At 37.1% G+C, this 12,495-nt stretch overlaps 1 protein-coding gene across 3 annotated transcripts in view; it reads left to right on the top strand.

Moving 5' to 3' along the window:
• LOC134531193 (stearoyl-CoA desaturase 5-like) overlaps window positions 1-12,495 on the top strand; it is a 79,267-nt gene that overhangs the window by 15,350 nt on the left and 51,422 nt on the right. The gene's annotated exons all lie outside the window — the stretch shown is intronic.

The raw sequence follows: 12,495 nt of genomic DNA, 5'->3' as shown, positions 1-12,495 counted from the left end.
CTCACCATAGCTTTCAGGAAAAGAAAAAAAATTAGGTGTTTTTGAAGATTTTTGGCAAATTTTAGTAATTTTTGGCACTTTTTGAAGGTCTGCTCACCCCCCCCCCCCCCCCTTTTTCATCCTATGGGCGCCCTTGAATAGATGTGATAGCGCAGTTCACCATTTCCACGTGTACGTTTTGTTTATGCCTTGTATTGTGTGTGTGAATCTGTGAATTAGTTTTGTATGAATTGTGCATAATTTTATAATTGATTTATTCTACATCTAGTGAGACTTGTACTACAAATAGATTTATGGAAAGTAATACAAATAAATAAAATAATATTGCTTTGTGTAACTGTTGCATTACTGTGATGCAAAAGTTATATTATGACTTTAGACCGAACTTACTGATTAATGTAAAGGCTAGTGCTTAATGCATTGCAATTTCGTAGTGGTTTTAATTATAAACTTCTTCACAAGTCTTTTTTTCTCATCCTCAGTGCATTACACTTATTTCTGTGGTTCTTTAGTCCATTTTTCACAATAGCAAGAAACTTCTTGGCCTTCCTCGGAGACTGAATATCCTGTTCATTTAAGTCACCAATGTATTGGTATCTTGGAGAAACATAACTGGTGCCACCTGTTGAGAGCACAACTAATGAAAAAATATTCAACACACAATTTGAACACAAAACTCACATCTCGATCAAATAACACAAAACAGACACTACACAGAAGTGACATAAATTAAATAAATTTTTTTATATGATAGTTGACACCATCTAGTAAAACATTACAGGGGTTAAATTGACTAATTTTCATTCATTGTAGCAAGGACAGATAGAATTTATTATATAATGATAATCATGAATTTAGCACACAAGTTTAGAACGCCATTAGTGGACATAATAAAGGATAATGTACTGTGAAGGAGGATATAGTGGGAGAAGAGGGGATGGCAACCAGGCAGTCCACAACCCAATTGCGTGCCACAGATAGAAATTTTTTTATGCATAATTCTACAAAACATATCAAGTCACACTCTATGAAATCAGTATAGGCTAACGTGTGTGCATTAAAACACTACTATCATAAGCCTACTCATAAAGAAAGTCATCAATAAAATATCAATAGTGCACCAGTTTTGTTAAACATTTTCACTGTATCAATTGTGGATGTAATACTAATTGATAAGCATAGTATGGTATTTACTCTAGGTGTAAATTCATAATGAAAGTTAAAATGCCCTCAGAAATTTACAACTGCAACTTCCAAGGCTCACTTAAACCAAGGATGTAGTAGTAGTGGGTATCCTACATCAGCACCAACTGAAATTTGAGTCACATGTCAATAACGAAGTTAAACAAAAACAGTAAGTTAAATTAATTTGTGGTACCTAGTTATAGTAATGTTGGTTTGGTGGATGTATTGGAATTTGAGAGAAAATACTTTACCAAACATGGCTGGAAAAAACTTGTTAATCGAAAAAATCTGCAAAGTAGTTACACAGTTACTTAAGAAGGAATATATTTATTTTAAGGTTAATTTAATTAATGTACCAAAAATTTGTAAATGTATGTTCTTTGTTTTTAAATTGTAACACATTTGTTCCTTGAGTCCACCAGACTTTTAAAACCTATAATGCATTATAATACTTTAACTGTGTCTTAATTAGGCTTTGAAAAGAATAAATCTACTGATAATGCAATATTTAAACTAACCACGGAAATCTTAGCTCTAAATAATCATTAAGATGTTATTAAAATTTTTATGACCTACCTAAGGCTTTATTGTGTAAATCATGAAATCCTTATTTAAAAACTGGAATACTATAGAATAAGAAATAATTTCAAAAATTTACTTAAATCTTACCTTAATTCTAGAATACAAAGTGTAATTACAAAAGATAACATGACATGAACAAATTCAACTTCTAATACTCGGATCATTTACCATGGAGTTCTCAAAGGATCTGTTCGTGTCTGTTTATTTATATAATTATTACTCTTTTATGTACATTTGTACTAATTTATCCTTTACATCTTTAGGTATACTCTTATATTGTTTTGTATGTTGTATCTTTTACTTATCTGTCTTACCTATTTGATGTTATATATATAAAATTTTATTATTATTATTGACTTATTTTACATCCAATGAGACTTGTACTCCAAATTTATTTAGGAATTTAATAAAAATAAATATAAAAAAATATTGCTTTGTGTAGGCCTATAACTTACTAAAATAGAATAGCTAGGTTACAACATTGTGTTGCATATTATATCAATGTATAACAATGATGCATTCAATTAACTATCCGGAGATCACTAGCCGAAATGATTACACACCAAGTGGATGCAATACTTTGTTGCACATTTAGGTGAAATATGATTATAACTTTGTTAAGTGATGTATTTCTTTACCTTCTGCCTCTGTTGACACATACGTTTCGGACGAGTATGTCGCCTTTGTCGTATCTCGGACATAACCTTGTTTACTTCTCTTTCCATTAGTGTCGTGACATTCCTCTACAACACAACTGTTTGACTGGTTTCCTCGGGTTTAGAGTGGTAAGCAAATGCGGAGGGAAATCGAAAATTGTGGGAACAGCAGTGTTCTTTAGCCATGTACCACCAAACTTCACTATATCGAAGCACTCCTCTTCGAAATGTTTGGAACATATTTTTGTCGCCGAAGTTGCTTTGAAATCTTGTCGTCTTACTTTGATTTCCCACAACCTTCTACGGTTTTCATCCTTCGGAAAACTGAAAAAGATACTAAGCGTTCAGCCACGAGGCCATATTTAACGAATGGAAGTTTCAGATGACATATATGATCGTGCCGCCGGCCCCGGAACGAGCGTGAGCGATGCGGCAGCCGGCCCCGGAACGAGCGTTAGCGGTGCGGCAGTTGCAGGAAGGTAGTTGCTGTCGCTAGACTCTTCTCAGCAACCGTCCTTAAGTCACGTGTTTTTCGAGCCAACCGTGTTGAACACGCATTTGTGACGTCACGCTCTCTCTACCCATATTACCTCTATGGAACAGACACCCATTCCATAGATTAATGATACCTTCATGGTAAAGGTACGATTATGTTTAAATAACTTTCAATACACACAAAAAGTATTTGACACAGAGTAAAGTTGGATTACGATTGAAATTTAATAATTATGAATTTATAGTTAGTAGTGTACTTAACATATGAATATGTATATTATTGAAATTGTTTATGATACCCGTGTAGGAATTTTAACGTGTCGTGTGTGAACCGTATGAACTTAACAAACTTAACAAATATGATTGTTTTTTTCTTGTTCTTTAAGAATCAAGCAAAGCGCCAAACATAGCACAGTTGAATGTGTTGTTGGCGCGAAATAAGTTTTCGTTTCGAAAGCAGGTTATGATATAAGTTAGTATGAAATAAGTAGGAAATACAGCATTACTAGCTTCATGTTTAGAAATAATAAATACTAAGAAGAACATTGGACAAAATGTTTAAAACAAACTGTGATTTGAATATTAATTTTGTTTTATGAATTTGTAATTTAATTATTCTGAATTTTTCGCTTTTTTTTTTGTTTTTGTACGAGTATATTATTATATATTTACTATTTACAATTCACGAATATATTTTCTTACTCTAAAGCCATTTTATGGTGGCTTGTAATGGATGATATTATCAATACATGACCTAGTATTTATACATATATTAAAGTTAGATATCCTCGATTCTAAATTATTTATGGATTCCAGGTTACGAGCTGAAATGATGCAAATTTTAGGTCCAGTCGTAGCCAAGTGTCATGTTTTTCAAGTACATAGGCTATGTGCATATCCAGTTTCACTACGAATAAAAATTTTACGCCAAAAAATTATTAATCTACAAAGATTATAAACAGAAATCAATTTCCAAGTGCAGACAATACCTAGAATATAAAAATTCAACTTAAATAACATGGCTGCTTTATCACCTGTTTTTCTTGGCTGTAATTAACGATCACTAATTAAATCATAAACTGGATAGGTATTACTTAACCATGACCTCGTCAATGTACACATTAAGTTTAAAATTCTTAAATTTTCCAATCGTAAACCCACCTTAACCACTCTGTGGTGTGGATGTCTATGTTAAAGTTGAGAGAGAAGCAGCCTGTGCAGTTTGCTGTACAAATCTTTTAAGTTATAGGTGTCTGGGGACATTTGGGGGGGAAGTTGCTTAGCCACTATTTTAGGATAGACAAAACTAATTCTTCAACCATTGTTGTTTATGGACATACAGAATTACGGAAGACTGTCTTAGACACGAAGTTAGGAACTGTCAGGAAATGACATATTGTAACGTAGTTGTGGTCACTTTTTAACCTCGCATTGCCACATTATTTCGTCCAAAACATTGCGTAAATTGTGCTTGATAACGTCTGAAAATGGTTATGAAGAATGAATTAGAAAATCCGTCGTTAAACACAGTCACTTTCATAAAAAAATCATTTAAGACTGTTTACACAATGCTAACACTGTCAGTAAATGTTTTGGGCATCTTACCAATATGGCGCAACAATTAGCTGAATAATATAACGGTTTCACATTCTTAAAATTTAATCATGCAGATGTTGTTACTTACTGGTCGTATAGCCTATTAAATTGAAATTTCCTTAATCATCTGTTTAAAACGCCTCGGTTTTTCGTGTGGGAATAGTAGTTAACTTAGAAACCAATTAATGATAGTTTGTTTCAGCATAGCTTGTTGTGTATTAAGACATTAACTAGTGATTTTTTACAGGATTAGCTGTTAATGTCTGAATGTGAGAATGTTTTCTTTTGTGTTAGCTGCATAAAAAAATACTATGAATGATTGTTCAGGTTAGGATTTACAGATTACGCTTTTTTTGCGACCGAATCAACAATTAACCTCATTAGTTCACACTGGTTTATATCCATGGCAACAGAAACACCTTGGTACACATTACAGACCATACAACTTCTGCCAAACCGAAGATGGCCGCTAACAGACGTTCATGACATCATGCCAAATCCTATTCTCTCCTTTCTGTTAAATTTTAAATCATTCTGGTTAGAAATAGGTTAGTGAAACAAGCCGTGGCTATATGAACAAGGGGTGGCCACATCTGCATGTTTACATGGTAACTGTGTGAAGCTAATTGTTGCTCCATGTTGATTAGTCGCCCAAAACATTGGCTGAAGTGTAGTGTTTGCTTTGTGGAAACAGATTAAATGACTTTTTTTTATGAAAGGTACGGTTTTTAACGACGGAAATTCTGATTCGTTCGTACGAGCAATCATTTGACGCTATAAAGCATCATTTCCGCAATGTTTTGGGCGCAACAATATGGCGATGAATAGGTTAAAAAGTGATGTATTAAACTACGTCACAGCATGCCGTTTCCTGGCAATTCCTTAACTCCATGTATATAAAGGTAAATGCATGTTAACAACACATAAGCAATGAATTAGTGTTAAACCTCATTATAACCACAGAATATAAACCTTTTTTACTATCCCTATGGAAAAGAGCTGTGGGAGTCGTTACTATTTCGATTTCAATTATTAACGAAGCAGAAATTGTACGCAGTTACTTCCTAACTTCTTATCTCCATGATTTAGGACACATAAATAAGGGGAAATAAAGAAAATAAGTTCTCGTTGGCATAACCTATAGAATTGACAAGAAACACGAAATTTCGCAGCGAATAGAAAATATTTTATTTATTGGTCCATATATAACACTAAACTTCGGGTACCTAATCAACAAGTTCACCATTAGCTCGGTAGGTACGTATAAATATAATATTTCTATATGTTGTTTTTGAAAATGCATAGAAAATTTATTCTAAGAAAAAAATACATATTATATTTTCAGCATGTTTACTTAAATTCAATGTTTAGGCTAGACGTTAAACATTACTTCTTTGCAAACATATTATTCTTAAAAAATCACATTTTCCCGCTTTATTAATATAGTAATAAATGTAATTTGCTACAACATAAGTCTTAAATAAAGTTTTTCAGTTGGAAACCTTTCGGTATGTAAAGAGTATGAATTAAGATAGTAAATAGTTACCTATGTTAATTAAATAAGTGACAATAACACAGTATTCTTATGGCAGCCTTTGCAGTTCCATTATGATTGTGCAAGAGGAATCCCAGGCAAGTCACTTTGCTATCAGTATTTTTTCTTCGAAATCATATCTGAGTCCAGGTCACGGTCATGTAGACAGATCTAGCAACTTCCATTCATTCCCCGTCCCCTTAGTGAAGCTTGCGGTGGCCTGGGAACAAACAGCGCTAGCATTCGTCACACCCAGTGCCTTCCACCCAGTGTTTAATGGGAGTCTCCAATATTATTGAAGATCATTCGTAGTTCGGTCACGTTCATAAAACGTCCAATACATATTACGGTTTTCCTTTTCTTTATGAACTTCGTATGTGTATAATGTGTACCAATGATTTGTAATTTTCCTGCAATTGTCAGTTAAATTTCAGTGGTGAGAATGTGGGGTCCTGGCAAACAAATTTATCCTACAAGAGAGCATTTATTAAATGTCAAGAGTACCTATATTAAAAACATAAAGATAAGTGTATTATAGATTTTTATCTTCAATCAAGGTTATTTCTTGAAAATTTTAGTTATGTGATCCGGTAATTATATTTTAATTCTATTTTATTATATATAAGCTCATTTAGTTAATCAAATAATTACCCTGTCAAAAAAAGCATGCAAAGCATTATAACAGCAAAAAATATTTAGGTACACAGCTAAAACAATACTCATACAACACTGTTTAACAATACTAATTCTCACAAGTAATTAAAATAATACCTACTTGAAATAACACCATGTTCTTGCGAATATTGCCCATGGTGCGGTGCACTACAATAAGCTAGAACCCCATTCTGTTGCTCTCTGCCCAAACACTCCCCTACTAGATGCCAGCAAGTCGGGTGGCGTCAGACCCGCCTATCCCTGCAGCATGGCAGGGTTCAACCTGAGCCGCACGCCACCATGTGGAGCCAACTCAAGGGAACGAGTTCTCTGCACCTCTGCAACCTATTAGCGACAGAAATTTTAAATTTTACTCGTCTGCCCACCACGGAGATCACTAGTGCTCTCAGCCACCGAACCAGGCCTTAGCTGCAGATGAAGCAGTGGGTTTACCCTGTACCGCCAATAGTGATTTTCGGAACAATTTTAAATTTTTGAATTTTGAACCCTCGTTTTAGCAGGAATTTTATAGCTTGTATTTAAACTTGTTAATCCCACTGTAACCTCCCACTTAATTTTTGTTCGGCTAGTTCCTCGAATCGTTCCCAGTACCGTATCTGAGACTATGCCGATTCCTTTGCGAGGCTAGCTTCTCACCTCGTATTTTCGCCGCCTTAGTGCACGATTGAAATTCACCCAGCTGCCATGACTAGGACTGCTTGTGGCTGCAGCTTTTCAGTGAAGCCTGTTTCTCAGAGCTCCCCTGAGGTGAGCTCTTACAGTCATGCCCCATTCTAATGTTCCAAGGCTCTCGAACACGTATAGGTTCTCCGGGTAAGACTTTTTCACATGCAAACCACCCCCCCCCCCCCGCCCCGCCCCGCCCCTTCCCACTTTTACGCGAATCACCGCACAAAGCATTGACCTGTGCTTCACCCCGGCCAGCGAAGGCCTGTCTCAAGGTCTGGACACTAGTGTTCGAATGTACCGCCTCTGACCTCTAGTGGCGGAGTTAACTACTACATCGAGACTTGGCCAAACACATCCAGCCCCCTAGTGACTCACACAACAAACATTCTCCTGTCGTTCTTTTCCGAGCCACCAGAGAGCTCCGCCAGTCTCCTCCATGAGCCCCATGCCTTTGAAGTAGTCTCGTTCGAGATGTATGAGTCGACATTTCTGTTTCAGCCACTCCCCAGTAGATCGCGCTGCGATCGGGCACTAACACCAACATGGAGATATCGAAGCAAGTATTTCTCGACCACTCACTCGGATGTCTTTGGAACCTTTCAGCCCTGAAGCCTAAGTACTCCCTCTTACTTTCAAGGCGAAGCGCTGAATTTAATTAAGCGACATAGGTGCGACTCCGCACTGATGGCATCGCTTTACGGCCAGCCCTCAGCACGATTCAACTTCGCTACTACTACTACTACTACTACTTCTACAACTACTACTATACTACTACTAGGATGTAGTCACCTCGTCAAGGGATGCTTTCCATAAGCTTTGAGAAAGTTATCAGTCAGAGAGTGCTTTAGTGTTGAGAATTTTCAAATTGACTATATTCTTGTTAAATTTGAATTATGAGTGCTTCCGCGTCCTCCGTGCAAGTTTCGGTCCGGATTTCGCGGTTACCTCGGCGAGACCTCTCCTAAGTTCAAGCTGCAACACCCTGTTTTGATGAGGTTTCGACACCCATTCTCTTCCCGACTATTCTTTTTTTTTTGTAGGCATTAATGCCTATTTAACGACTGGCTGTGAAGCAGGTCTAATTCGTTTGGATTTGGCTCATTCACAGACAGGGTCCCACACACAGAGCTGAGATTGCGGTTTTTTTCTTGTCCTCGTTCCCGAAGACTACTAAGGTGCCACCTGTTAGCCCGGCTCCATTATAAATTATCACTCCCGACTAGCTACCTCCGACAATACTACCTCCAAACCTCTCCGCGACCCCCACAGTGGGCCAGTACAACACGATCTCGGGATGCCAGCAGCCAAACATATATTAGAAAGATAAAGTTGTATAATTGCTAGACTTAAGGCCATATTACCTGCCAAAAAGTCTAGTATATTCCCGGCTACAGTGTTCTAGGCTCGAATGTACTATCCCTTATGCCTTCCCTCTTGCCCCTCCACCCCTTCCCCTTCTTATACCAACACACACCCTTCCCGAGTCTACCTGAAGTGATTTCCGGAACTCAGCTGAAAGCTGCAAAGCGAAGACAGAGAAAATTGGACCCATTTTCACATATTTAATAAAGAGTCGTTAGCCTTGCATTGACGATTCCACCGCAAATTTCAACTGAATGACCACATCGCGCAGGCCAGCCACCTTTATATCGGCCATCAAATTACCACTGTACGAAATTAAAATGAATTCAAATGAATAAAATTAATAATATGGGTTATTTTCTAATTCTCATTTAAATTTTTTAAAAAGGTAATATAGCACTTTTTGGCCGAAGCGAATCATGGTCACAAGAAAGAGAAAACCAGCAAAAATTATATATATTTAGAGTTCTCCAGTCCAAAAAGTATACATTATTATTGTTCACTATGAACTCACGGCAAATCTTCACAAAAACTAAGATATGGAATAACTCCATGGACCTAAAGAGAAAAAAAGGCAAAACGATCAACACAATCAAATGTCACCCTGGATACCGTGTTGCAGCAAAGATGAACAAGGGGAACTGCCTTAGCAGTGGCGTCTCGTCAGGGCAAGCAAGGCAAGCAGTGCTTGCCCAGGCAGTTTGCAGACAATGTATTTTTTAAATAAATATTTTATTCAGAATAGTATTTTACTTTGGCTCGTGCAGTTAGGTGTATGTATTTTTTACATTATCTTCTTGGGACCCAATACTGTGCGCTGTGCGCTATAAGAAAAGAACTCGTCGACACACAAAACATGCTGTTTTAGAAGCGTTGCTAGGTTTAGAAGCGCTGGTAGGACCGCTTTCAGCAGGAAGGCTGCCGCAGTAGTTTCCTTTCGGAAGGGGTGTGGCATGGTACAAAGGTTCGAGGAGGGGATTGGCTGTAAAAACATGTGGTAGAAGCTACGAAGGTAGCGCTTTCTTGCCGAACTCAAACGAACATGGCCGAAGCAGACGGTGGAATTCTTCCGCCGACTGCTTCGGCTATGTCCGCTAAAGTTCGGCAGGGCAGGTGGCGAGGTCGCGTTTCAGTCGGCGGTCGTCTCTCAGGGCGCGCGCATCTCTCTCGCGGGCTGTTGGCTGGGAGTTCCCTGCGCCCTATTGGGTAACCAAAGGCTGGCAGTGCGTGGGGGTTTTGTGGGCGTACGGGAGGCGGCCTAGCAGCGCTAGAGGTGGGTTGTTACAGCAATTTTCGGTATCTGTTCCAACCTGATACTGATACAGTAATGTACCTAGTTACAAGTCTCTGATACTTCTGTATCAGACGGTCCCAGGAAGCAACAAAGCTCCGCGTACGCAGACCGTGCGACCGGAAGGAGAATCTGATACATTATTTATCACGCCTGGTAATTCTCTACCTCTGTTACTCTCATGCCCGCCTGATACAGCCAGTATCAATCAGTTCAACATTCACTGCAGTTCGTCCTGGCCGTGTATCACCATGTACATTGTTGCGGGCTGTCATGCTTTGTAGTTAGTATCTTTATAGTGAAATAAGGAATGGAGAAGTGCACGAAAAAGACTTCATTTGTGTGGAATTTTTTTACGGAAAATAATGAGTTTGCTAATTGTAATTTGTGTAAACAAAAACTGAGTTATAAATCATCATCGACTAATCTGAAGAAATATTTGAAACGTAAACATTGATATAGTATGCTCACTAATGTACGTATCTGTTTTTTTTTAATTTTTAATTTTTTATAAAATGTAATCTTTTAATGTATGAAAACACTAGTTACTAATTGTTTTCGGGAAAAAAAAGTCCATATGTTGATTACATCTGTTATTAGTGTCAACTGAGAATTTATTTGAATTTTCATAGCTGTTAGGTGCACAAATATAAATATTATATCTTGTATTAATGTACTTTTTAATATTAAAATTTCATTAGTTTTATTATTGAACGAGTCTGTGCACGCACTGCGCTCTGAGCGTACTTTGATGTGGGACAATAACCAAACGACTCGTAACAATTTCGCTTTGCGCCTCTCCTTCAATGCCTTCCCCTGCGCTTCCTCCCCTACATTATTTCCCTTCTTTATCCCTTATTCGTCGTTCCTGCTCCCTCCCCTTTCACAAGCTCCGCCCAAGTGACCGTCATCTGCGATCGGGTTCTGCGCACGCGCACATTGGCCGTGGTGTTGTTCCAGGCGAATTCTGAACTGATACTAAAGTACCTGATACTTTTCAAGTGTACTCGTTTGCCGTTCCTGATACAGCCGCGTATCAGTGCCAAAGTATCAGGTTGATACTTTTCGACCCACCTATAAGCAGTGCCAACTGCTACCGACCGCGTCCCGCGGGTGGCGGATACGGGATCCTAGCTCGAGAGTTGCAATCTCGCTGGAGTGACTGTGAATAACCACGTACCAGTTAACAGAGTTTATGATCACGTATGAAGATATTTTATTTTGTGTTGGTACAAAAAATACCAACATTTAATTTTTACTATTCTAGTACATTTTTATGAGCTTCTTCTCTTTATTTTAAGTACTTACTTTGTCTGTTTATATATTTTGTACCAGATATCGATGATACTACACTCCCACTTAGTATATAAATAATGTAGAGTAGGTATTTTATTATCAGAATAATGTATGCCAAACATTATTTTTCAAAAATAGTTTATAATTTTAAAAAAATGTCAATTTTTCTACCTGTGGAATAGTCAATGTTCAGTTAAGAAAACTACTTAAATAGCACCCTTTTGTACCTTTAAATCTATATTTTCCCGGGGGAGGGCCCCCGGACACCCCACCTCCCCCCCCGGTGTGTTTTGGGGTGAACGGAGTTGTTGCTTTCCCTCATGTAAACCTCACGCCTCGCCACTGTGCCTTAGATGTCCTACTTTTCAGATAAGATTTATTATTCTGGAAATGCTTGTAAAAGCTGTTTTTGTAGAAGCATTAGGGGGGAAAAACCCCTCTGTAGTAAAAGCTTGATAGCGAGAAAAAGAAATGCGAAGGAAAGAGGTCTAATTTTTAACGAAGTCCATGTACAATTTTAACATACCGCATTTTTATTGCCAGCCAGAAATCTGATTAAATGCGACGGTAATTTAGAAAAAAATAGAAACATAAGCATTCTTGTAAAAGTGTATATTTAAGCATTTAATCATGAAAATTTCCAGATAGATATATTTACAAAAAATAAAAAAGCTCCCTTGATATTTTTAGATTCGTGATATTACTGCGAGCCAAAAATAACATAAAAACCAATTGCTAAATTTCTTTCATATGGTTAAATATTTTATGGTAAACAGTATAAAATACACGTTTCAGTACTTATAATATTCTTACTTTTTTAATATTTCAGGATGCGCAAGATTTTCAATTTGCAAGAACACACAAACTGAAAGTAATGGGTACACAGTACAGTATATATTTATTGGGCACTAGATGCCAAAACAATTTTTTTTTGTAGACAAGCAAAATTTGTACACTTCAAACTTGTTTTTGAGATTTCTATTTCGCGAAACCGCATAACAGTTCTTTTATAGTATCATATTTATTTTGATTCATTGCAACATGAATTATGTGCATTCTATTGAAGTGTGTTCAAATGTAAAATGTTTAGCTTGTACTATTACAAAAAAATATCTTTTTAGGAACTAGATTTTAAACACGTTTTTGAAAAGCAC

Source organism: Bacillus rossius, chromosome 3 (genome assembly GCF_032445375.1).
Source record: "Bacillus rossius redtenbacheri isolate Brsri chromosome 3, Brsri_v3, whole genome shotgun sequence".
Classification (NCBI taxonomy): Eukaryota; Metazoa; Arthropoda; class Insecta; order Phasmatodea; family Bacillidae; genus Bacillus; species Bacillus rossius.
Note: the sequence above shows the minus strand (reverse complement) of the source record. Positions and strands in the feature narration are given on the sequence as shown.